The following is a 23360-nucleotide window of genomic DNA, read 5'->3' as shown; positions in this document are numbered from 1 at the left end:
CCTCCCTCTTCGCCCTCCGCCTTAGCGGCCACCGAGAGAGTTGGACACCACCCTCGCGCTCGTTGTTGTTGCCGCCGCTTGTGCTGGTGCGACGGTACGGTGGTGGTGGTGGTGATCCCGCGGACGTGTGCGAAAACAAGTACGTATCGAGAGTCGCGAGTGGGCAAACGATTAGTCGCGATCGGGGGTGGAGAATGTCGAGGGTGGAAGGTCAAGAGGAGAGCGGGCGCCTTGAAGGACATGCCAATGGTATATAAATACATCGCGCGCGTCTGGGGTGAGTCCTTAAAGACAGAAGTAACGAAATCGGGACATCACAAATACCGTGACGTGGATGAAAAGAAAGAATACATATTGAGTACAAGTTCTGTACTAAAGATGATTGTATGATGTTGTACGATTATAATTATAAAATATAATTTTGAAGGCAAATTAAATTATACTACATAAAATATCCATCGTTCATATTTTTTTCAACATGTACGCAACTTTGTTGCACTCTACATTCGATGTAAATTATTCGCCGAAATGACTATGAGTTGGCGTCATAAAGAGAGATGTATTGAAATGGTACTTTCATATATTTAACATTTTATTTATAATAACATGATGGAGAAGATGTGAACATTGTAAGTATAAAAGGGTAAATACCAATAAAACGGTATTCTTAACACGGTATTCTATTCCGTGAGGTACGAGGGGATTCGATCGTTCGCTGTTTGTCCGTTCGTCCATTCTCGCCGGCAAACATACCGAAAATGGCGCGCGGTATTTCACATTGTTGTTTTAAGACAGCTCGATCGATACCTTCATCGCGGTATCGGTACACACCCACATTGTTGCGCACCGTCTCCCTTATAAATAAGCGATCGTTTAGCCGCGAAGTCTCGGGGAAAACTTTCGCCGTGCTTTGGTTCATGGACGGTTTTATAACGTAACGAACCTCATTAGGAACGGTAATAGCGCCTTTTCTGGTAGCAACTCCATTTTCTGCGAGGCAAGACGGATGGCCGCCATCGTTGCACCGTCGCCTTAAAAGTCCTCGCACATCCTACGGAAGCGGAGAGTAATGAATGGTTCGCAAACGTAAAAAAAAGGGGGGAATTCCGTCGATCGTCGCACGGTGATTTATCGTGACTTTGATCGCGCCGTCAAAGCGCCGTGATAACGCTTTGTCCGATAAGGCAAGAAGGGATGAGTGTCCTACTGCCGTTTTCTTCGCGATTACGGATAGCAAGGACATGATTCACGCGTGATCCATTATCGGACGATTATTGTTATCTGATAATCGCGTTTGTGTGTACGACGAAATGTGCTTTCATAGTTTACGAGATTATGATCATCGCGGCGACAAATATAGCGATTGCGAACGTCGCGCTCTTCAATCATTAGAAGCTTATCGGATTTGCCTTGCGTAACTAAAATTAATTTCCAACAAAAGCTAACAAGAGCAAAAATAATAAATATAAACCATAATGAATTCATTTTTCAACTTTCCGCAACGGCATTTGAGGTAATTGCGGACTAATTTACATAATTTTCGCTCTCCTTGTATACCTCTGCGTCAAAAAGTCATTTACATGACATTTTAAGCATGTTAATGACTAAGCTTTCAAGGAGTCAAACTGGAACCTCTGATGTGGAAAAACGGGAGGTTTCGCGTGACATCACTTCCTCAGCATCGGCATCGTCGCGCGCGGATGGAGGCACTCATGCCTGACGACTTTTTCGTCGCACGGTGCGCGGGGGAAGGGAGGGAAAAACTAACAAGCGCAAGGTTCACTCAGATTAGATCGACTCCAATTTAGTTCACTCGCCGTTTGACCTCCATTCCGGATCGGCCGCCCTCTCTCCGGCTTTTAATTTGCGGAGGATATGACGGTCCCTCGATGAATCTCATCGGTCGTCCCTCTCGACGACCGGTGCCGTTAAACCGGAACAATTTAGCATCGAGGACGACAGAACGGCCACCCCCCATTTTTATCGGCACTCCACATTATAGATTTAATTGTAATTCAATCAGCGGATAGGAAGTTCTAGAGCAAAGTACTTTTTTTTTTGTACGATCCATCGTTGGAATTCTCGATTACACAACTCAAAGAAATTGCGAATGAATATTCGAGATGTTAATCTACGAGAATTAAATTGCGAAATTAAAAAGTAGAAACAATTTTATCTGATGAGCTGTCTCTTAATATCTTTAACATCTACAATAAAAAAAATATTATGCAACATGATATTGGATATTGCTTATAAGACAGCAAAATAATTTAAATGTAACATAAAATTTATATATATTTATAAGAACCGTGCAAGTTATGCCCCGATTGACTGCACAATTTTTCATCCGCATCATCTTTCAATTTTCTTTCTCTTATTCTTTAATTAATTCTTTAATTAATTGTCACAGAAGAATAGCGTGGTGCAAAACAGGTAGATTAATCCATTTACAATTAGTTCAGTAATATAATGGATTATGAAGGGCAGATCAACCCGGACAATCAAGTGTTAAGAAATGTAAATGAAAACAATAAAAAATGTAAATATTAAAATATTAAGTTACCTGACTATCACAATATTTTTTGAGAATTATAAGGCGAATTAACACGTGAGAAAGTAAAAAAATGTACGCGTCCCGAACTTCGCGGTCTTTGAAAATTAACACAGGGAATAGAGTTCGGAAGTTGACCTGTTTCCGCTTTTCGAGCATCGTCAGTCCATTAATTTAAAGGGATAGCACGAGGAACGAGAGGCTCCGGCAGACCAGGGGTCTAGGTGAAAGACGAGTACCTGACGTATATTTGATGTTTGATCGATTGATCACCATGCATCTATCGCAATCTTTTATACGCCCACCAAGGATCTCCGCTTGTCAGCGAATATAGAACCCTCTTGGCCGTATCGTTAACTTCTTGACCCTCCTATCACACGTCGCCGAAACAATTTCAACGCGAAAAGAGATACGTAAATAATATATTAATATATAACCCTCGTATTATTTAACAATTTATCAAGGACATTTCACAAAAATATAAATTTAGTAACAATAATTTTATAAGCTAAATCATAGGCTAAGGACGAGCATATAATAAACTCAGGTGTTAAATATTAATTTATTCAATAACAAAAGAATGATTGAACTGCCATTGATTCTGACGCTCTGTTACTTTTATTGCTATATCATCACCAATTACGCTTGATTATTTTGCTCTAAGTTCCGACATCAATCCTCGACGTACCACTTTACATATTTCAAGTTCATTATTAAATATTTAAATCATTCACCGCTGATGAAGATTGAGTAAAGTCGAAACGTTGAATTATATACAATGTTCAATCATACTTTCGTTATTGAATAAATTAATATTTAACACCTAAGTTTATTATACGCTTGTCCTTGGTCTATGATTTAGCTTATAGCTCAGCTCGTAACGAGCGAATTAACTTTATTCAACAATAATTTTTATACTTGTGTTCTTTGAAAATAATGACACGCTTCGACATAATCGTCTCTCCATTACTTGCAAGTATCGATGACTGCATTCACCGTTACGTGAGGCTTTTCACCTCGCATTTGCATCTGTTTAAACGAATAAATAATCCCACGGTGCCGCGCGCGCGGCGATATTCTCTTCGCCGCCGTCTCGGTTCCCGGCTCGAGTCCACATTCTTCCCCGCTTCCCGGCACGAGGAAGAAAGAGAGCCAGGAAGTCAGCCGTGAGACAGGAAGGTCGTACCATCTAAGTTTAGAGTGTGTTTTAGTCACCTACCGCGGCTACCTACACTCTTTTCCACCTACAACTCCGCCCCTTTATCTGCCCGAGGAGTCCGCGAGGAGTCGTTAACGACCTCCGTATGCGGAGGTGATACCCGTGGTACGTGCGGTGGAACCCTTTCAACGATAATCCTGGAAACTCGGATCTCGCGCGCGATACCGTCCCGTGAATTGGCACGCGGGGAAAACCGAGGCGTTACTCGATTTTACTTTACGCGCAAGTTAACGCCGCGCTTTCTCACGTCTCGTTCAAGGTATTAAATTCTTTTCTTCATAAAAATAAGTATATTGCATAAAAATAATTTTCCTCATTTCCTTTTGAACGAAGCCGCCGTTTTACAGGCGCGACATCATTACTCAACAAAGCTTTCGAATGGCTAGAGAGAGAGAGAGAGAGACCTTCGTGAAAAACACTCCGGGAGAAATTCCGTTGTCTGAGAAGAGAGTATTATGGTACGTACGGTCTGTCTGCCGGCTGTTTCATAGTGTTAATATATATCTCCGCCGGTTATTCCAATATCCGTTGTCTACTCTAGACGATGATGCAAGCGTTTGCACTTCCCGCCAGCGCGCTGCTGGCATATACGTTCTCGTCTATCTGCCGCCGCCGTCTATCTATCGTGTCCCGAAGGAAAACCTGAATCACGAAATCCTCCGGGTGCTCTCTCTAAGAAAGGCGGAGCAGCTGCGGCGGCGGCGGCAACTCTCTGTTATAGAGCCCCGGTAACGTACACGCGTGTAACGTTTACACGTCCCCGTATCTCTTTGGCGTGTGTATTCGTGCGTGGGTGTTAAGCGGGTGCAGGAAGGAAAGGCGCGGGGACCGGCGAGAGGGAGGGGGGGGAGGATAAAGGAGTAAAACCGCGCGTTGTGTGGATGTGGGTAAGCGGGGACTGTAAATATCGCGTCTCTCCGCTGCCTACCTCGCGCGCAACGGGGAGGCACGTCCGGTATATATGGTATATCGCCTTATGCATGTCTCCTCGTCCTACCGCGCTGGTGCCTATGAAGGCACCGGACAGACGAACGGGCCATTGGATGAAAAATACCCCACTAAATTGATAAATTATGGCCGCTTTAAATCAGCCAGATGCGGGGTCCGTGCGTTCCACCGCGGCTCAGAGAGAGAGAGAGAGAGAGAGAGAGAGAGAGAGAGAGAGAGAGAGACAGGCTGGGGCCTGATTTAGGTAGCCATTCTGGATAACTCCCGATAATAACTCTATTGTAAACGGTAGTCGGGGAAACTTTACGAGCAAGTTTTTAATGGTTTTCTTAGTAATTGTCAATGCGGAATTTGTTCGAAACGACCTGAGGATCAAGGGAAATTACGACCAAAATTGGTTCTCGAAGACTTTACAGCGAGAACTTGATCGAAATCTGCACGAGAATCACATGTACGAGAAAATTATCACGAGATTTACTCAATTGAAGCTAATTAAAGTTGAGAAACGGGCAACATTCCGTTCTTTCTTTATATTAATTTTTTTGCGATTGATATCTACAATCACGGATTGAAACGTAAATCTTTGACGAGGGGCTCGTTAAATCGCGATTGCTCTATCGAAAAGCTCTATGCTATTTGTCGTTAAGACGAATCTCTCGCGATGGGCGTACAAATCAAGATTTACGGGCGGTTACAGCGACCGAAACTCGGCGCTCTCTTGCGACATGGACAATGTAAGAGATTGCGTCACACACAACGACCGAGAATCGGCTTCGAGGCAAATCGAGGCTCGATCCGAAGAACTCGGACTGACGTTCCCGGAGGGGGCGCGGCACTTTCTCTCACCGGAGTTCCAGAGCAACGTGGAATCGAGGAAACCCCCTCACGAATACCCACACAATTTACTCCTCCGTAGCCGTTCCGATGTCTGGAGAAGTTACCTCGCCTCGCTTAAAATTCAATTTGACCAAAATGGGGAATATACTCGCACAGTCTGCCTGGGGGTACATATATAGTTGGACACATAAAATATTTCATTTCGCGAGAACTCCGTAGAATAAGAATTTACACATCATCTCTAACACTTTTTCGACATTGATGTTTAAACGAGCAATTTTGAAATTTAAAACATGCCATCACTAATTTTTTTTTATTTTTTTAAGAAAAATAGAATTTGTTAAAGTACTGAAAACTGAAGAAGACAACATATTTTAACAATAAGATGTATCATGATATATCATCATACGAAAAAACTTTAGATAAAGCAATTAATATATGAAATAAAACTAAAAAAAAGAATAATATATCTTAGCAATCAATATTTTACTTTAATATTTTTCATCTCATTTCTGTGTTCTTAAAAACTTGGTACATCTGATAGCGATCTCCAAGTTTTTATCTGAATTATGAGCACGAGGAAACCGCGGAGAAAGAGAAAATTAGTAACACAATCGGCAAAAGCGACAACGGATTAGGCGCGGTATGAAGAAAGAGGAAGAACGCAACGACCGAACAGAAATTCCATCGTCAACCGGTCGGGGATCGCAATAGAATCGGAGGGTTCCTTTGACCGGTTGCACGTTCGCGCGAGCCTGCCTGACCACTTGTGATTCATTTTACGCAATAAGCCTTCGCTCGCGCCATGTATGCAATTCCATTTGTTTTCTGTGCGTCTCTTTTCCAAGTCTCGCGCGAAATGCGGGATTTGCCGCGGCAAAACTCCCGAGGAACGTACGCTACCTTTTTCTCTTCGCTAAAGCAAAATCCTTCCTCTCGGGATCCTTAAAATTTTAACGTGATATGTGTATACATACATTTTAATATGATATGTGTATACATACATATATTTTTTTCTTTATTTAATGTAATGTAAAATTGATGAAAATATTATATTAATACTTTAAACACGAAAAGCAGACACACGAACTCTTCCCTCGTACGAGTTATAAAACTCAATATTTCTCGACTTATATTAGGACAGTAAATTTCAGAACAATAAATCTCGCGTGATTTTGAGCACTTCCTCTTGACTGGTAACTTTGTGTGTGATTTGCTCAATAAGACCACGAGACAGTTCTATTAAGCCACGCGTCCACGCGTCTAGACCGAGTAACGTGTTACAAATTCGCATCATTAAGTACAATGAAGAAATGGCTCAAGTACTTGAACAGATGACTAGAAGTTTCCGACTTATCCGCAGAAAAGTATTACACACTTGGAAAAAATTCATTTGTAATCGGGGTATTGAGATTTTCGCGCTGATTTAGCCTTCTCGGATAAAACTGATTACACCGCGAGATTAAAGGTGCTTTCCAGCAGCCGGGACACTAACAAATTTTTGGCAACGGTGAACAGACGTAAGCATGGAAGTCAAGAAGGCTTCGACCTTATTCCTATCACGTACTTGGCAACTGTACAAGTCTTTCCGGCTATATCCTTGACCAAGGAATAAGGACCATTTTTTTAAATGTCGAGCATTCGTCGTCTGTATCTTGGCTCGCAAAAATGCTCATCTTCAGAAAAACCGTTTTATGAGCTTAGTTTTTCATATGCAAGCAGGTATACCGCGCCTTGAGAGCCACTACAGGCAGTTTAATATCGACGCAACGCTTTTTTCAATGTATGCAAAAATTATTTGATAAATCAACATTATATAAAAAAAAATTTTAAAGCAGCAATTATTACGCGATTACAGCATACCCTAAATAACAGATATTGTATTATTATATTACATATATTATAAATATCAATATTTTAGATATTGTTTAAATATGTATTACGTCCTAGATTCACGACAGCAAATATTACGCGTTATTATATTACATATATTATTGGTAACAAATATTGTGTTGTTATATCACATATATTACAAACATCAATATTTTTGATATGTATTATACATTCATACTGTTCTTATGTGCAACTGTTAAATTCTCTCGAGACGATCGTGGTATCGTCGATCCCTATTGGACGAATGCTACCGCACACGAGACTCCTATGAGGTACCCTCGAAAATACTTCTCTCTGGCTCTCGCACCAGCGTACCCTACTTTATTATACCGTCGTCCCAACGAGCGCGGTATATTACGCGATGACCGAGAGCGGCGTGCACACGCGGCTACCTATTACGATAAATACCCGGCGCGCGCGATCCGGCGAGATCGGCGGGACCGGCTCCCTAAGACGGTGAAGTATTTCCGCGATAGCCATAACCTTTCGCCACGGCTTCCCACGCCTCTCGACGAGCGTGTCCCGCCGCGCCCGTGCTTGACCACACCGGGCGAACGAAACACATCCAGCTGGGCTGGATCGTGATCGGTGTTTTCCTTTCCCGCGTTTAGGCAGATCAATCAGCTAGGTCTTGAACGAGACACTGGCCGTTGGGATAGGGCAATTGTGCATCTTGGACGCGTTGCGGGAAGTATCTATTAATCGCCGAATCCGTTTTTCGTCTACAAAATGTTCCAATAAAAATAGAATATAATCTAGTTATTTAAAGTTAGGTATATACATAAGGATTAAATGACGTTTGCATTTTTAACTCGAAATTTAAAGTTTGTATTAAGGGATATTGAGAGGACCTGCAGATTGCACGTGGTCTCAGCTTCGTGAAATATCATATAAACATGGCGAGCTAATGATTTATAGATGATGTCCTGAAGAAATTAAGCACATCCTCTACTCTAGACCCGCAAGTCAGCTTAGCTCTCTTCTTATCAACTACAACGCCCGCGTAAATTCAAGGCTATGTTCGGCCAAACTACCCTAGCCGGACCGCGGGCTGCGGCATTATCCTGGAGGATTTATGCGGCTCCTTTCCCAAATGCATTCATCATTCCGCGATGTCAGCGGCTCGCTTTCAGCCCCGGTCTTCGTCCTCCTTTTATCTCCTCGCTCCTCCGGTTCCTCTCCGTCTCTTTCTCACTCTCTCTCTCTTTCTCTCGTTCGCTTCCCTCGGCTTTTGCCGAACTCCCGGCCTTCTACTTTACACAACACGCACGAACACCGCCACAGTGCTCACTCTCGCTCTCGTCCGAGAGTCCACCGTCTTTCTCTCTTCTCCTCCTCCTCCTCCTCCTCCATTTCCCTCCGCGCCTGTAACGCGGCAGTGATTCTTGTTCGTTTTTGGCATTCACGTCCTCCTCTCTGCTTCCTCGTCGTCTTCTTCTTCTTTTTTTACATCATCGTATAGTGGCGCGGCCCTTTTCGGGCTCGGGCACAAACGGCCGCGTATCGGGACCACCCTGCGCTGCTGAGTCTCTCCGTGATTCTTTATAACGCTTGTAACGGGTGTTGTGACGCTCCTCGGGACACCCTCTTATCGAACGTGATATATGAAGGTGAGATAATAACGCGCGCATATGTCGACGACCCATTTTATCAATTTGCATAAACACAATCACAAGTTACATTCGAAATACATAATATTACTTGAGAATTTGTCATTATATTCATGATTACACGACTCAATTAATTAATAATGTAATTCACGTAGTCTAGTTAAAAATTTAGTTTCGCGAATACCACGTGATTACGATAACCTTGTACTTTGATTGAAATTCAACACTCGACCTTGCACATATGAAATATCATGTACTTTAATGCATTCGAATAATCCATAATCAAATGAGAAACGTATAAAAATGATTGAAGAAATCGTGTCGCTTGTGTGTGTGTGTGTGTGTGTGTGTGTGTGTGTGTGTGTGTGTGTGTGTGTGTGTGTGTGTGCGGGAAGCGGCGGCAGGCGGGAACTGGCGGGAGATGCCGAGCGCTCGTTGTTAAATGTGATCGTCATTACGCGGCTCTTGGGTACGTACTCGTAATTGCAACCGCGGTTCATTTACGGGAGTGAGTTCATGCAACCGTGAATCATTTCGTCTGGCCGTCCGTCTGTGCGTCTTTCGCTATTCTTACGCAAATCCGATCGCCGGGTCCGTTGCCATGCCCAGGCGAAGGCCTCTTGACGGTCAACGCTTGCCGTCCGGCAGGCCCGAAATTTGCATTTAAAACCATAGCTGCGGGCGGCAAAATGAAAAAGGCGGCTTCTCGCGCGCGGTTTCAGCGCAGACGCGCCCAGGCGAAAAAAGAATTGCGCGCGCGGTTTGGCGGAGACGATGGGGAAAAAGAAAAGCAAGAAAAGACCGAAGCCGATGCTGCTGTCGATGCGCCAGCAGGATAAAGAAACCCCGGATTGTCTTCGGGGCTTTAAACAGCCGCGCGCAAGAGCCGATACAGTTCCCCGGCGAAAAGGCTAAAGGTGGATGCAGCGGGAACGATGTATCAACGCGCTCCCTCCGATATCATTGCAACATCGTACCACTTTTCTCGAGATTAATGCCACCGAGTTCATAAAAAAGCGAATTAGACTGACGTACTACTTTCAAATATATTACAGTTACTAGAACCACAATTATGGCTGAGAATCCGGCCAAAAAATCATCACGTTGCAAATTACAAATGTACTTGGCGTAATTTCCTGTAACGCGGAATATATATAAATCTCTTATCTTGTCATAAGTGAAACAACCCACGTACTCCGGGGCACCGCGCCGCCGCGCCGGTGCAATTTCATTTCCGGGTTCCATCAGCTCGACTGATTATTTTAAGAGGGGGAAACGGATGGAGCGAGCGAGCGAGAGCGCGGGTGAAAGGAGACGCGCGGGAAGGAGGGGGAAAATGTGACAGGAAAAGACGGCCACGTACTCTGATGAAAAACAAAACGCAGGGACGAGAGCCCGGCGCGGCGTCTGGCAAACGTGTCTTCGAATAGATGAAAAGGAGGAGGAGGAGAAGAAGAACGGCAAAAGATAGAACGGAAGAAACGTGATGAGGTGGGCGCGGCGAGGGAAGGAGAGACAGAAGTTCCGGTGGAGGGCCGGGATATAGCGCCAGCGACGCTGGCTCGACATCGCGACGTTTTACAACCACGAAGAAGAACTCCGCGCGCACGATTTATTGGCTGAAGAGCCGGGAATTTATGCGGAGATTCGCGCTGGCAGGTGGTTCTACTCGCGATGAAAAACCGAAATTTCTCTCCAACCCTCCTCTCCCTCCGCCCCTCGTCGCTCGCGGTCTCTCCCCGTCTTAATTCTCATCTCTCTTTATATGCGACTCGGGTGGATTGCGGGAAACTGGAGAGGCCAGCGAGACGTCTTGTTAAATGCGATTAATATCTAACACCCGACTCTCGAGTGTTTGATCTCTCGACTCCTCTCGAATAAATTTACGTCTTGCTGAATACAGGACTGAAGAATGTCAGGACTTCGGGACTTGCCGCTTCGTCATGCATATTCCCGTGAATTTTCGTGTCGCGAAATTGAATTGTGATTTATATAAAAGAGTTGCGTCTGCAATCCTTGCAGAGAGAAATTTAGTTGCGCCGTGTACGCAATTCACCCAATAATTTGTAACTCACATTTTTAATCATTTTCAATCATCTAAGCTTTGCGAGACTTTTTTTAAAGGACCACATAAGATCGGATGGAAGTTTCGGGATGTTGGTACAAGGCGATAAGGAACGATGTCCTGGCACGTCCTCGGGGCATGGGGTGACTGGGTGGCTGCGGCGATTGCCAAGGGAGGACGTAGAAAAAGAAAATAAGAAAAGTAACACCAAGTGGAAGGCACAGCGAAGAGCAATGGTAAGAAAAGGGTGGAGGGGAAGGGAAGTTTTGCCTCTATCGTTTGTACGGTGCTCGCCTTGTTTTCCCACCCGTGGTATTCATTTCAAGGACAGGAGAAACATTTCGATCGGTTGTAAGGGAGATTCCCGGCCAAGATTTTCTGCGGGGCAGCTAGCAAAAGGATGCACTAAATTGCCCGGATATCTCGCGAGTATATCAGAGTCAGTGTGGCAGCGGGGTGCCCGATACAGCCACTCTCGATGCTGCGCGCTCCGCGCATCGCAGGACGAGGGGGAGAGAGGATGGGAGAAAGACTGAGAGAGAATGAGAGATGTGAGAGAGATAGCGGAGAGGGAGAGGGAGAGAGAAATGCTAGTTACGGTCGCCGCTGCTGCCGTTGCACCGTCGCCCCGTCGCCCCGTCGTCGTTACGTCCCGTTCCTCCGCTCCGATCAGGTATGTATCGACCGTTACCGAGACTGCCGCCGCCTCGCGTACACACGTTATTACGTTCCGATCTTGCAATTCTCGAAAAAGATATCGCTGCGAAAAAGTCACATGAAATAGGTTAAGACGGCCGAATCGCTTCACCAGTCGAGCAGGAGCAGGGAGCAGGTAGTGCGGAGTCTGCGGAGGAGCTTCGCGTTCCACGTCTGACGTCGCTTCTCTTCGCGGCTAATTTATTGCTCGGATCGAGTTATCTTCCTTTTACGATAAGCCGGACAAGACCTTTCGGTATCGTCGATATTACGTTTTGCAGAACGATATCGTCCAGCGACGGGTTCTACTTTTAAGATATACTGGCGCACTTGTCTAGCGATAATAATTAACTGTTTACGCGTATTGGCGTATATGCTAAGAATCACGCGGGAAAGAATGCTCGGCGATCACGTCACGTATCGAGTTTCGATACGGCCCTGAGTTCAGTGCACCGAGTTAGAAGCGTTCGCCGATACACTGGAGCTGTGACCCCGCCTGACCCAGCCGGCCGAATCTCAGGGATAACACCACCTCGCTGGTAAAGCTCTCCTAACCACCTTGTTCGCACGGCGAAAAGCTAAACGAGATCAAAGTAGGCGAGTAGTAGGGAGATGCATTATTATATTATTCACGCCTCGATACACAGTTTTCCCCTTATAAAAGGTGAATTAATTCATTCACTTATTATAAGCATTAATGTTAAAATAATATTTAAATAAAAAGCATTTAGATAGAAAAAGTGTTTGTTATATGCGTGTGAAAATATTTCATTCATCGCAATATTCATTAATTAAAAAAAGATTAAAATTCAGTGTATTATTAATTTATCATTGACCATTGAGCTAAAATTAATTTTTAAATATAAAATTGAAATGGATAAAGGTATTTTTGAATTCAAAAAGTTATAAGACATTTGTGCTTTGGCAGTACAGTTATATCGCGATAAGCTTCATATAAAAATAACTGATATCAATTGCATTAATAGGCACGAGACCGAAGGATCTCGTCCCATCGACCTTGAAATTCAGAAGAGCCAGGCATGCGAGAAGGGGAGAGTGGTTTGGCCAGAAATTTTAAGTGTTGTCGCCTCGTCGCCCATCTCGGCGATCCATCATAGTGGGTTGAAAGAGCACACATACACACAAACACATACGCGCGCATCTCTCACAATGTAAAGCGCGCGAATAAAAAATATGCGCGAGTCAAATAATACAACGATCCTGGTGATAAATTGATGTTCCTCGCTCCGTCGTTAAGATTTTAATTTTGCATTTATGTCGTACTCAAAAAAAGTATCATCTACATCGTTTTTTTGCACCGAAATGCTGTGGCCGATGCAGGGACCCTTATACAGGGACAAGTGATCGTTTCCTATCCCGCCCCGGCCCGCAACCCCAAAAGTCCATCCCTCCCACAACACAATTCGACCTTATCCTGTCAGTCTCCTGCGCGCGCTTTCACAATCTTTTTCTCCCGCTCACTCTCCCTTTTTTTCGGTCTATTCGACAGGGGTCTCGTTTGATCGTGATCGTTTTATTTCACGGCCGGCCACACTTTGATCCCTCATCTCTTTCATCCGCGCGTCATGCCACTCCTCGTCATCGCGCTTTTCTCCATGGGATCTCTGCACTTTGCTATTTTACCATACACTTTAAATGTTAGAATCAAAATGCATAAAGCGCTTTTCTAGTAATATATATTCTATATCGAAGATTATATTGTGCTAATGATTAAAATAAGGAAATTTTTTAATGTTTTCAAGCAGAATTGATAGATTACATCATTTCGGCCCAATGAGTTTTATTGCGTGCAGAATTGTTGCGTAAATTATCCCCTCGAAATATTTACGCAGCGTTAATGATCTCGCAGAATGACCTATATGCCTCGTTTGACAGCCCTGCATAGTTCATTAAACTTCAAAAAATAATATAACAGCCCCGTATTGAAAAGGAGAGACAGCACGGCGATACTCCAATAATGTGTCAACGTGCTTCGGCAACTTTGCTTAGCGAAAGACCACCATCGGCATAAAGAAAATCGTCTCATCCTACTCTCCTCAGCTGATCTTCCATATCATTGCGCTCGAGTCCCCAAGACGGGCTTTCGTGGTATCGAGTTTCCTTCTCGACGTTCGGCCTAAAGTAGGAAAAAAGAAAGACCGCCGTTCAATGGACGCAGGATAATCGAGGAGGATGGTAAGTGGCGTAACGATCACGGGATCGATGTAGAATGAGCGATTTTTGATGGGAAGGGCTTTTTTACGATACTTATTTAAAAAACGATCAAATGCTTGTGAAGTTCTCTCGAGCAATCTCGAGGCGTCTTTCTTTTTATTACCTTGTAGTATCTTCTTTAATATTTGAATACCGATAGTGAAGAAAGATTTGACTTTATGTTTTATCAGTTCGAAATATAAATATAATTAAAATGCGAATTAAATTTTTTAAATAATTATTAGCTGAGAAATGACTTAAAATTTCTTCAGAAGATAAATATGTTTATATTTCAGTGGGTACGTTATATGCATTATAAAAGCGAGTAGATCGAGCTGCGCCCTTTTTAGCAGCCGCAGGAGTTACTGTGACAGAGAAACCGGAAGCGTGCCGGTGGGCGCGGCGGAAGTTCGGGGGCTGAACGCGATCCTATTTCTGCAGTCGCGTCTCGGTGGTAGTATTACGACGGATGTGGCAAAACTGTACAGTCGTGACTCGAAAGACGCTTGCGATGAATTCTGTAAGAAGAGAGGCAACCAGAGACGGCTCGTAAAATTTACCGCTCGCGCGTACTCAGCTTTCTCGTTTTTCGTATGCATATAAGAAATATTTAATTATATTAAATTCGTACGAATAAGTAGAATGAAAGCAGGATCGCAATTGACTCAATAAAATCTATTCATATATACGTATACATGTGTATGCAGAATTAATTTATTCTTATTATTGCCTCAACTTTATATTGGTTAGATTAAAAAATTATTCAGATTTAACCGAATGGGTAACTTTTATTCCAGTGAATAATTAGCATAATTAACAGTCAAATAAAAAGTCTTTACTGTTATTCAGATTTAACACGAGTAACTTCAACTGCAACGCCCGGTAAAAAAATTCCTGACAAGCAAAGTGAAGCAAGACAATTTTCAATTAAGGTATAAACATGTAAGAACATGGAATTCATCGCTACCGTCGCTTGACCATATACGCCTGCCCGATATACACCACGTCGAATTTCCTTAATACTCGAACTAGCTATTAGCCAAGTGTTCCGCTGTTACATGCATGCGTATAAAAACGCGCGCGCGTGAAATAAGAGCATGGGCGCATACGGCGCGCGCGCGGACATTATATCTCCACGCATGAAGTGCTTAATGCAATTACATTTCACTCAGTAGCTTGTTTCCGCGTTACTAATTAACGGTCATCGTGGCGTGCAGATAGGCGCGACGATTCAGTCTGATATCAGACTTTCTTCCTAATGAGATGGATGCGGACTGTAATGCGAAAATATTGCAAATTATACGTAAGAGCGGCGCAATAAATTAATTAACATAAAATGGAATAATGCAAAGGAGGCTCGCGTGGTTCTGCTGAGTGCAAGACCATCGGCTCGGTGACCCGGGTTCAATCTCAGCCGTTCACCTTTGGATTGTTCTTTGCGATATGTAATACTATAGCGCTCTCCGATGGGCCGCGAGTCACCACGCGAGTTCTCCTCGAAGCTTCTCTTTAATTGTTGGGCGTAGCTTTCAGTGTCGGGCATATGCGATAACTATTAATGTTTAGTTAAATAATTGAGACACATCGTGGACAATCTTAAAACTACAACCGATGTCATTTTACAATTTACAAGAAAGGAAATGTCGAATATGGCAACATTTGAAAGATTAATTGCAATCTTGCTTTAACCCACTTTTTCAAGAATTCGAGGAAATTAGTTTCAAAGTTGAGAAAATTGAATCTAGATTAATTTTCTCAAGTTCTCTAAAAAAAAAAAAGTAAGTTAAATCACCGCGTTGCAGAGGAACTCTATACCTCCTCCTTTACTTGGCCAAGCGGTGTCGTTCTCATTTCTCCAAGCGTTAATACGTATCAAAGGAGCAAATGAAAATTGAAAACTGTTCCCGTCGCCCGACAAACGCGGACAGCTTTACGGCCGGCCCTGCTCCGGACCAGACTATTGATCCTACCGGGGATGAGGGAGACGACGGAGAGAAAACAGAGAGAAAGAGCCGGATATAGAAGTAAGGGGTGCCACTCCATATTATTAACCCGTCGTGAACTCGTCTTCGTCATATAAATTTCGCGGCATCCCATTCACGCGTAGAACGAGCTCGCACCCCACGTTTTAAGCACGGGAATGGCAAAACGGCTTTTCGTCGAGCGGCTGACGAGTTCTGGGTGCGAGGGACACGAGGGATCCGTAAATCCCACTCGCAAAAATTCTGAATGTCGATGAGGGAGCTAATCCTGTTGTCACAAGACTAGCTCCTATCGCATTCAATTATGTAATCTCGAAATCTAAAAGTATCTATATTATACATCTTTAATTTATGCTCGTTGAACTTGTTACAATATAATTATGGCAATGATCGTTGTCAACGATCATGATTAATTACGAATATCTACACATATCTGCTTGTGACAAATGTAATAAAAAATTAAACATACGAGATTGAGATAAAAACAAAAAAAATTAAGGAGCGGCAGACCTCTTTCGGATAACATATGTCCTTCCTGTTCAACGTGTCGTGAAGGATACATTCTGATTTAGGCTAGACCCACTTCTCGTTTCTTTCTTAATTAAGAGACATAAATAACAAATAAGCTTTAGTTTTTGATATCTTGTTCCATCCTATATATATTTATATTATACCTAATTAAATTAGGTTGTATTTTGCTTCCACTTTTCCTGAAATATTTATTGCACTATTGTTCAGAAAAACACGCGTATGTTTGTAAATAATATAAAATGTACGTGAATGTCTGCAGTGCATTCAGTTCGGGTCCGTGGGCTCACTAAGCCCAAATGACTGTGCGGATCCGTCATCCCTGCGGGATGCACTACTTGTCATACCAGATTTTAGTGCACAGCCGTCGACTTAATTTTCTGTTCATGTAAAACGTCGTCGCGATTAACCTCGCTAGATTTCCCAGAAGGCGAAATAAACGAGGAAATAAAAACGATGGTAACTATTCAGTGACCTGACGTTATTGAATTTCATGCAATATTTATGACGCGAAAAAAATATATCAAGAGTTTATAAAACTTCACTTTTTCAGTTCTAATAAATATGCAGAAATAGAGTTATAAGATCTCGCTAAGTTTTATATTAATGCAAGAGTCATAACGCGTTCCAATATCTTACTCATAATTCTTGAATTTTATCTCAAGCCAGCAATACGTCAAAGACGCGAGGAAATGACGAACGTTCATTGAACTATCGTTCAGCTGGGCAAGTAATATCTTGATCGTTAGCCTTTCCCGGGTCAAACTTTATACTTTTAGAAGGCTATCTCTTACGGTTGATGATCCTATACTAGTCCGAATCTATTTAAGAATTTTGTCTGCAATTAAAACAATTGAACTTATTTCATTGCACGCATTCATCCTCACTTTTGACAAAATTGCTTAGAAATAAGATATATGTGTCGGTATATTATTAAACATTGTTCAGAGACCTTAATATTTATTTTTCCTACTCTATATTATAAATTTCAGAGAGATTCGTCACTGCATATTCATTAATCAAGAATACTTGAAAAAATTACGCAAAACGAAACTGAAATTAAAGCAAGCAATTCTTTTTTCTTTCCTAGTAAAAATATATAATATATTCAATCTTATTCCCGTGATGTCTCATTCTTACATTTCATCATCTGGACAAAGAATGCGATGGCGCAAGGTCGTTCGACAGGACAGCGGTTTGCCGAGAGATCAGACCGAGAGAGTCAGCCTAATCCACCCGGGGCTCAGGCCGGGTACGCGTCCGAACTGAATTCTCATTAAGAACACCTCGATGCCCCGAGATTTATTAACGAGTTTATTCTACCCGCCTTAATATGCGCGGAGGCGCGACCGGAGCGGAGTCAGAGCGAGCCGAGCGGGTCGAGAGTCCGAGCCGAGCTGAGCCGAGCCGAGAGCCGTAGAGTTTCAATTAGATGTGGTCATAATAATGCGCGATCCCCCGGCCCGCCGTGACGGCCGATGGTTGATGACCCGCCTGAACCTCGGGAGGAGAAATACCCACCACCCCGCGAACGAACGAACGGGTCCCCAGGCTTTTCCTTCCACCTTCGTGATACCGAGTTGTTAGTCACGGCGTTTCCGGGTTGCAGGACGAGATTCTTTCTACCGATCACGACGTGTCACGCCACAGCTTCGCGTATCCCTTCTCTTTCTCTCTTTCTTTAGCTCTATCCTCCTGCCTCGTCCCTACGATCGCTTCTCCGCTTCAGGTTGATCCTCTCCTTTTCTCTCTCTCTCTCTCTCTCTCTCTCTCTCTCTCTCTCTCTCTCTCTCTCTCTCTCTCTCTCTCTCTCTCTCTCTCTCTCTCTCTCTCTCTCTCTCTCTCTCTCTCTCTCTCTCCTGTCTCTTTCTCTCCACGCTCTCCGCTCAAGAGCGCAGTCACCTATTTCAAACGACTATGCTCGACGGTCGCCTCAGGTTGATCCGACAGCGACGCACGAGAGAAGCTGATCGGTGCAATCAAGAGGATCGGTTCACCAAGGTGTAAGGACCCCTCTTTTCCTCCTCGTCCTTCTCTCTTCTCATATAGATCTATTTACCTCCTCTCGACGGTTAGCGAAAGTAAAACGATGGATTATTATACGCGCGAATGCATATTGCATCGGCGAGAGGGCGAGCGAACGAACGAACTTCCAATATCTGGCCCACTTTCCGCGTTTCAAAGATTGACCGAGATCTCGCAAGAAGCAGGGATTACGCCGTAATTGTGCCAAATCGCACACGTTAGAAAATCTTACATACCTATATCGATTTGTTCGAGCTTCGCTTAAGCTTACTGTATCTAGGTCAGTGACTTGGATCGAACGAACATGGAAAAACGTTTAAATAAGGTTTTCTATAACTTTTCTTTCACAAATAAAAATATTATAGATAAATTCACTGCAAATAAAATATCACAAATAAAAATAAATTAAAACTTTTAATTTGGTTCAGAAAAAAATATTTCGATAAGTAGTCTATCATTGTTAAATATACAGTCGTAACAACTGTTATGGTTAAAATGATAAAGAAATGACAGTATGCAAAATATATCTATCATATTTTTTTGCGAAGAAGAAATTTATTCAGCCGCCATAGAGGATTCGAAGACGTCGCAATGGGAAGGCTTCTCGAATCGGATTTAATGAACTGTCAAGTATCAGCCACCACTGGTAGACACGCGATTTTCCAGTTGAACATCCTCCGCGCGGCCTGTCCCATTGTTCGCGAATAATGGTACCCGTGGTACACGCGTGTCGTGCCGATTATGTCACGTACTGCAACGCGTGGAATGCATACAAACAAAACCGCCGCGGCCGCGCCGGTTCCAGACCGCGAGAGACGCGTTTCCGAGGCAACGGCATTTCCATCAGCATCAGCGCGCAGACGTGTCGAAAGTACCGGCATTAACGGCGAGAAGGAGGAAGTCGGTGCGGCGGTACCGCGGAAACTGAACGGACGGATATCGAAATTATAATGTGAAAAGTAACGCGCGCGCGCGCGCGCGCGCGCGTCTCGCTTTCTCGCCGATAATAGATTATCCTGGATTATGTAATAATCCACGGTGAAAAATGCGCGCCGGGAAACAACGCCTGATGAAAGTCTTCCGTATTCGAGAGAATGAGAGTCTACTAACGTAAGATCGCTCGGTATGCATAAAACGTACATCGCACGGTTTACTTTTTAATGTCGAGATAAACGTCTCGCTTTAATATCGCTTCCTTACAAATCACGGTATAAAATATATTCGACGTAATCGCTAGGGGAGACCGGGGCTCGTTGGCACAAGAGGCAAGTTGGCAATGCGTTCCGTTTATGTATTTATACACGGAAAAAACGATATGGTTGCCACATCCAAAGAAATAGTAAGATTTGGCGCAAGAATATCTGGCGGTTGTCACACCCATATTGATGTGGTGTCTTAACTATATCATAGTTGTCGCACCACCGCACCAGCGCTGGTATCAAATCTCTATGGTTAAAGAAATAATGGAAAAGTTATCACAAAATATCTCTTTTATGATATAAGTACTTTTCTCAAAGTTTTATTTAAATCAAACAAGTATTACAATAGAAAAAGAGAAAACTCTAATTCAGGAGGTGGCAAGTAAATTTTCGAGCGTTTCAAAATATCGTATTAATGCTCTTTAGCTTGAGAAGTAAATCAAAGTTAAAATTAGTTAAAAGAAAAGTTTCTGTTACTATACGACATGTCATTTTGAGGAACAACAGTAATTTATTGTAAGAAAATGACTGAAATCAAACGTATGTTGGGATGGGGTATGTTTGCTCATATCAAGGCATGCTTAGCTTGACTTGTTGTTGCCGCGCGCGTGAGACCTGTGTGAGCATGTGATTTGCTACCTACTAATGCTGATAGAAGCTAGATATATATTTATATTAATATTTTTATATTGAAGAAAGCTACATCTAAAATAGTTTACAATTGTTCTTGAAACAGCACTTTGCTATTCGATCATTAGAAAATAACTTTAAAAGATATAATCTTTATCAAAAAGTACATATCTGTCACCCGTTTTGTGTTTCTATTACGTTTTCATTAATTTAGCATGTTTTGTCGCATAGCCAACTTACCCTACTATCGGGGCAAGTTGGCTACAATGCAGCATGTTCGTATTTCACTTATTACAAAGAAACTATACAGTATACAGGAGCGTTCTTGGCATGAAAATGTAGAGAAAGGTTCTCTCTATCATATTAGTACTGTTTAATCATGAAAATTAGTTGTTTAAAACTCAAATGCCGAAATTGTGAAAGCGGTGCCAACGAGCCCCGGTCTCCCCTATATTCTCTTAGAGTACGCAATTATTGCAAAATGTTTGGCGTAATAACTAATAATGATCGCATCTCGTTTGACTTGAAAACTGAAAGTAGCACTTTTACTGAGGCAGGCAAAAGAGTAGCATTGAAAAGAATTCGTTTCCACGCGTTGCACCACGGTGACGTGTTTGTTCGTTGCAACTTTTCGCAATGTTGTGGGAAGTTATTGTCATGAGCGCGTTGCTCTGTATTACATCTTTCATAGACGTGCGAATTGTCGTTCTCAAGGAGAAATCGAATTGCATATATCCATAAATCGCACATAAATTATTATTATTATTATAACTTGATAAATTATATCTTATTCTATTTAAAATAAATCCAATTCGCTCTAGAAATCGTTTTCCGTCGTCGCATTCTTTTCCTATCAATTTCTATACCGATAAAAGTGAAAAAGAAATGTCCAAGTGTGGCAAATTTAATAATTAGAGATATTACAATTAGTATAATAATGGATGTCATATGGATAAAACTAACGTAACTCATAGCTGAAAGAAAACACGCATTCGTTATCTTCTTTCAGTCCCTGCGATTTAACAAAAATCTTTATGTGAAAAGAACTGTTATCGCAGAACAAAAGCGGGTAGGGTGAGAACGTTAATTGCCGGCGTTATGGCCGACTCGTATATCATCCCGGGGATAGATTAGTGGAAAAGCGTGCGCAGGATGCGCCTGGCTGCGCGAACGAATATAGCGCTCAGTTCGAAAACGGCGGCGCGGCGCGCGCGTTGTTGGAGCGACTAATGGACACCCCAGGTGAAACCATCAATAACGCGAGAAATTCTTAATTAATTGCCGCATATGGTGGCTAATTAAATGCGATACACGCCACGACGCTGGCGGCAGACATGCCTCCCGTATCGTCCTTCCGCTTTTTCTCTCCTCCATGCTTCCCTTCATTCCTTTATTTTATCCCTTTCTCTTTTTCTGTCTCCCTCTCTCTCTCTCTCTCTCTCTCTCTCTCTCTCTCTCTCTCTCTCTCTCTCTCTCTCTCTCTCTCTCTCTCTCTCTCTCTCTCTCTCTCTCTCTCTCTCTCTCTCTCTCTCTCTCTCTCTCTCTCTCTCTCTCTCTCTCTTTGTCCCTCTGTCTCGCTGATATTCTTTTCTCACATTCTACCCGTGAAGTAAACGCGCAACGTGTGCGATTTAATTCCAATTTTTAAAATATAATTTGCTCATTTATATCAATACGTTCGAATAAAAACCAATAAAAATCTATATATGACTATCTTCATTTAGGGATTGCAAAAATAAACGAGAATATTTGCGTGCGTAATGATTAATTTAGTATTACTGCAAAAGGAAAAAAGAAATATACACAAATATATTTACAATTCCGTACAATTGAATTCTATAAATTATGTAATTTAATTCTCTATATATTAATACGATTCTCTTTATGCCTTCATAATTGCAAATTCGATAAATTTAAATATCAACATCAAAGAAATTAATAAATGCAGAATGCGCGACCGTTCGTACTCTGTTCACGTTAAATTTCGCGCAACTTTTCTTTCAGCGCTAATAATGACGCATTTGAAATGTTGCTTTATCCAGATATCCGCGTGCACCCGTTGCTATACGTGCACGACGCTACAGCTCGTGCCAAGAGCGAGAACATTGGCATGCAAACCTGACAGGTCACGACAGAATGTTCTTGGCATCTCAACGGCAGCAGATTGAAGCCGTGCACGAAGCAACGTCGCTGTCACGGCCACGGGGGATCTTCTAGCATCGAATTTTTTTGCACCTTGGATTCCTCCGAGCGCTATTGTTAGATATAACCGACTACCTACACTCGCGAAATATTCCAAGGGGTTAACGTTACTCTTGCGCGGATGCATCGTAGACTTTTATATTTAATTTGGTTTGTAACAGAATAGCATTAAATGTGATAAAATATAGCCACATATCTAGAAACATACTGTATACGAAAGGTAATAATAATATAATTATAAATTTATATAATTATAAAGAGACCCCGATTGACGTAATTATTAAACTTTAAATGTAAATTTACGATAATTTTCAATAAATAAATAATTATATTTTTTAATCATTTACAGTAATTATTAAATAAATTATCATCATTTTGCAACAATTTCATATTCATCGTTGAGATCTCTCTTTTTCAGAGACAATTAACATCTCTTTTTAAGATTTAATCTTCTCTTCAGCTCTTTCTTATTTAATTCTTTCTCCTTTAATGCTTTTTTTCAAAAAGATTCTTTTTCACAAAAGATGATAAGGTGTTACGATTACCACTTATTTTTCATTATATTGTTCTTCTCATTTGCGATAAGCTACTGTTGTCGAAGTTACTGTTATCAAATTGATATCTGTATAGGTATAAAAACGAGCTTAATCATATTTCATTATTCGCATCTCATTGTCAGATTTCTTTCCGGTCCGATATTCATGTAGGACATGCAGCCGCTGAACTGTTGGCAATGTTGGCATTGTGGAAAATGAATCGTC

General features: G+C 42.4%; 1 protein-coding gene and 1 long non-coding RNA gene across 9 annotated transcripts in view; one reads left to right on the top strand and one right to left on the bottom strand.

The window, feature by feature from the left end:
- The window catches only part of Prosap (SH3 and multiple ankyrin repeat domains prosap), a 128544-nt gene that overhangs the window by 49485 nt on the left and 55699 nt on the right, over positions 1-23360 (bottom strand). The window lies entirely within an intron of this gene.
- Positions 23-22938, top strand: LOC139776584 (uncharacterized). Its single transcript, XR_011719119.1, has 2 exons — positions 23-277; positions 22440-22938. It is a non-coding gene; the product is annotated as an uncharacterized lncRNA (long non-coding RNA).

The sequence above is a fragment of the Temnothorax nylanderi genome, unplaced genomic scaffold (genome assembly GCF_030848795.1).
Source record: "Temnothorax nylanderi isolate EJ_2023f unplaced genomic scaffold, tnyl_v1.0 TNYL_tig0123_pilon, whole genome shotgun sequence".
Lineage (NCBI taxonomy): Eukaryota > Metazoa > Arthropoda > Insecta > Hymenoptera > Formicidae > Temnothorax > Temnothorax nylanderi.
The sequence above is the reverse complement of the archived record's forward strand: the minus strand, read 5'-3'. Positions and strand labels throughout refer to the sequence as shown.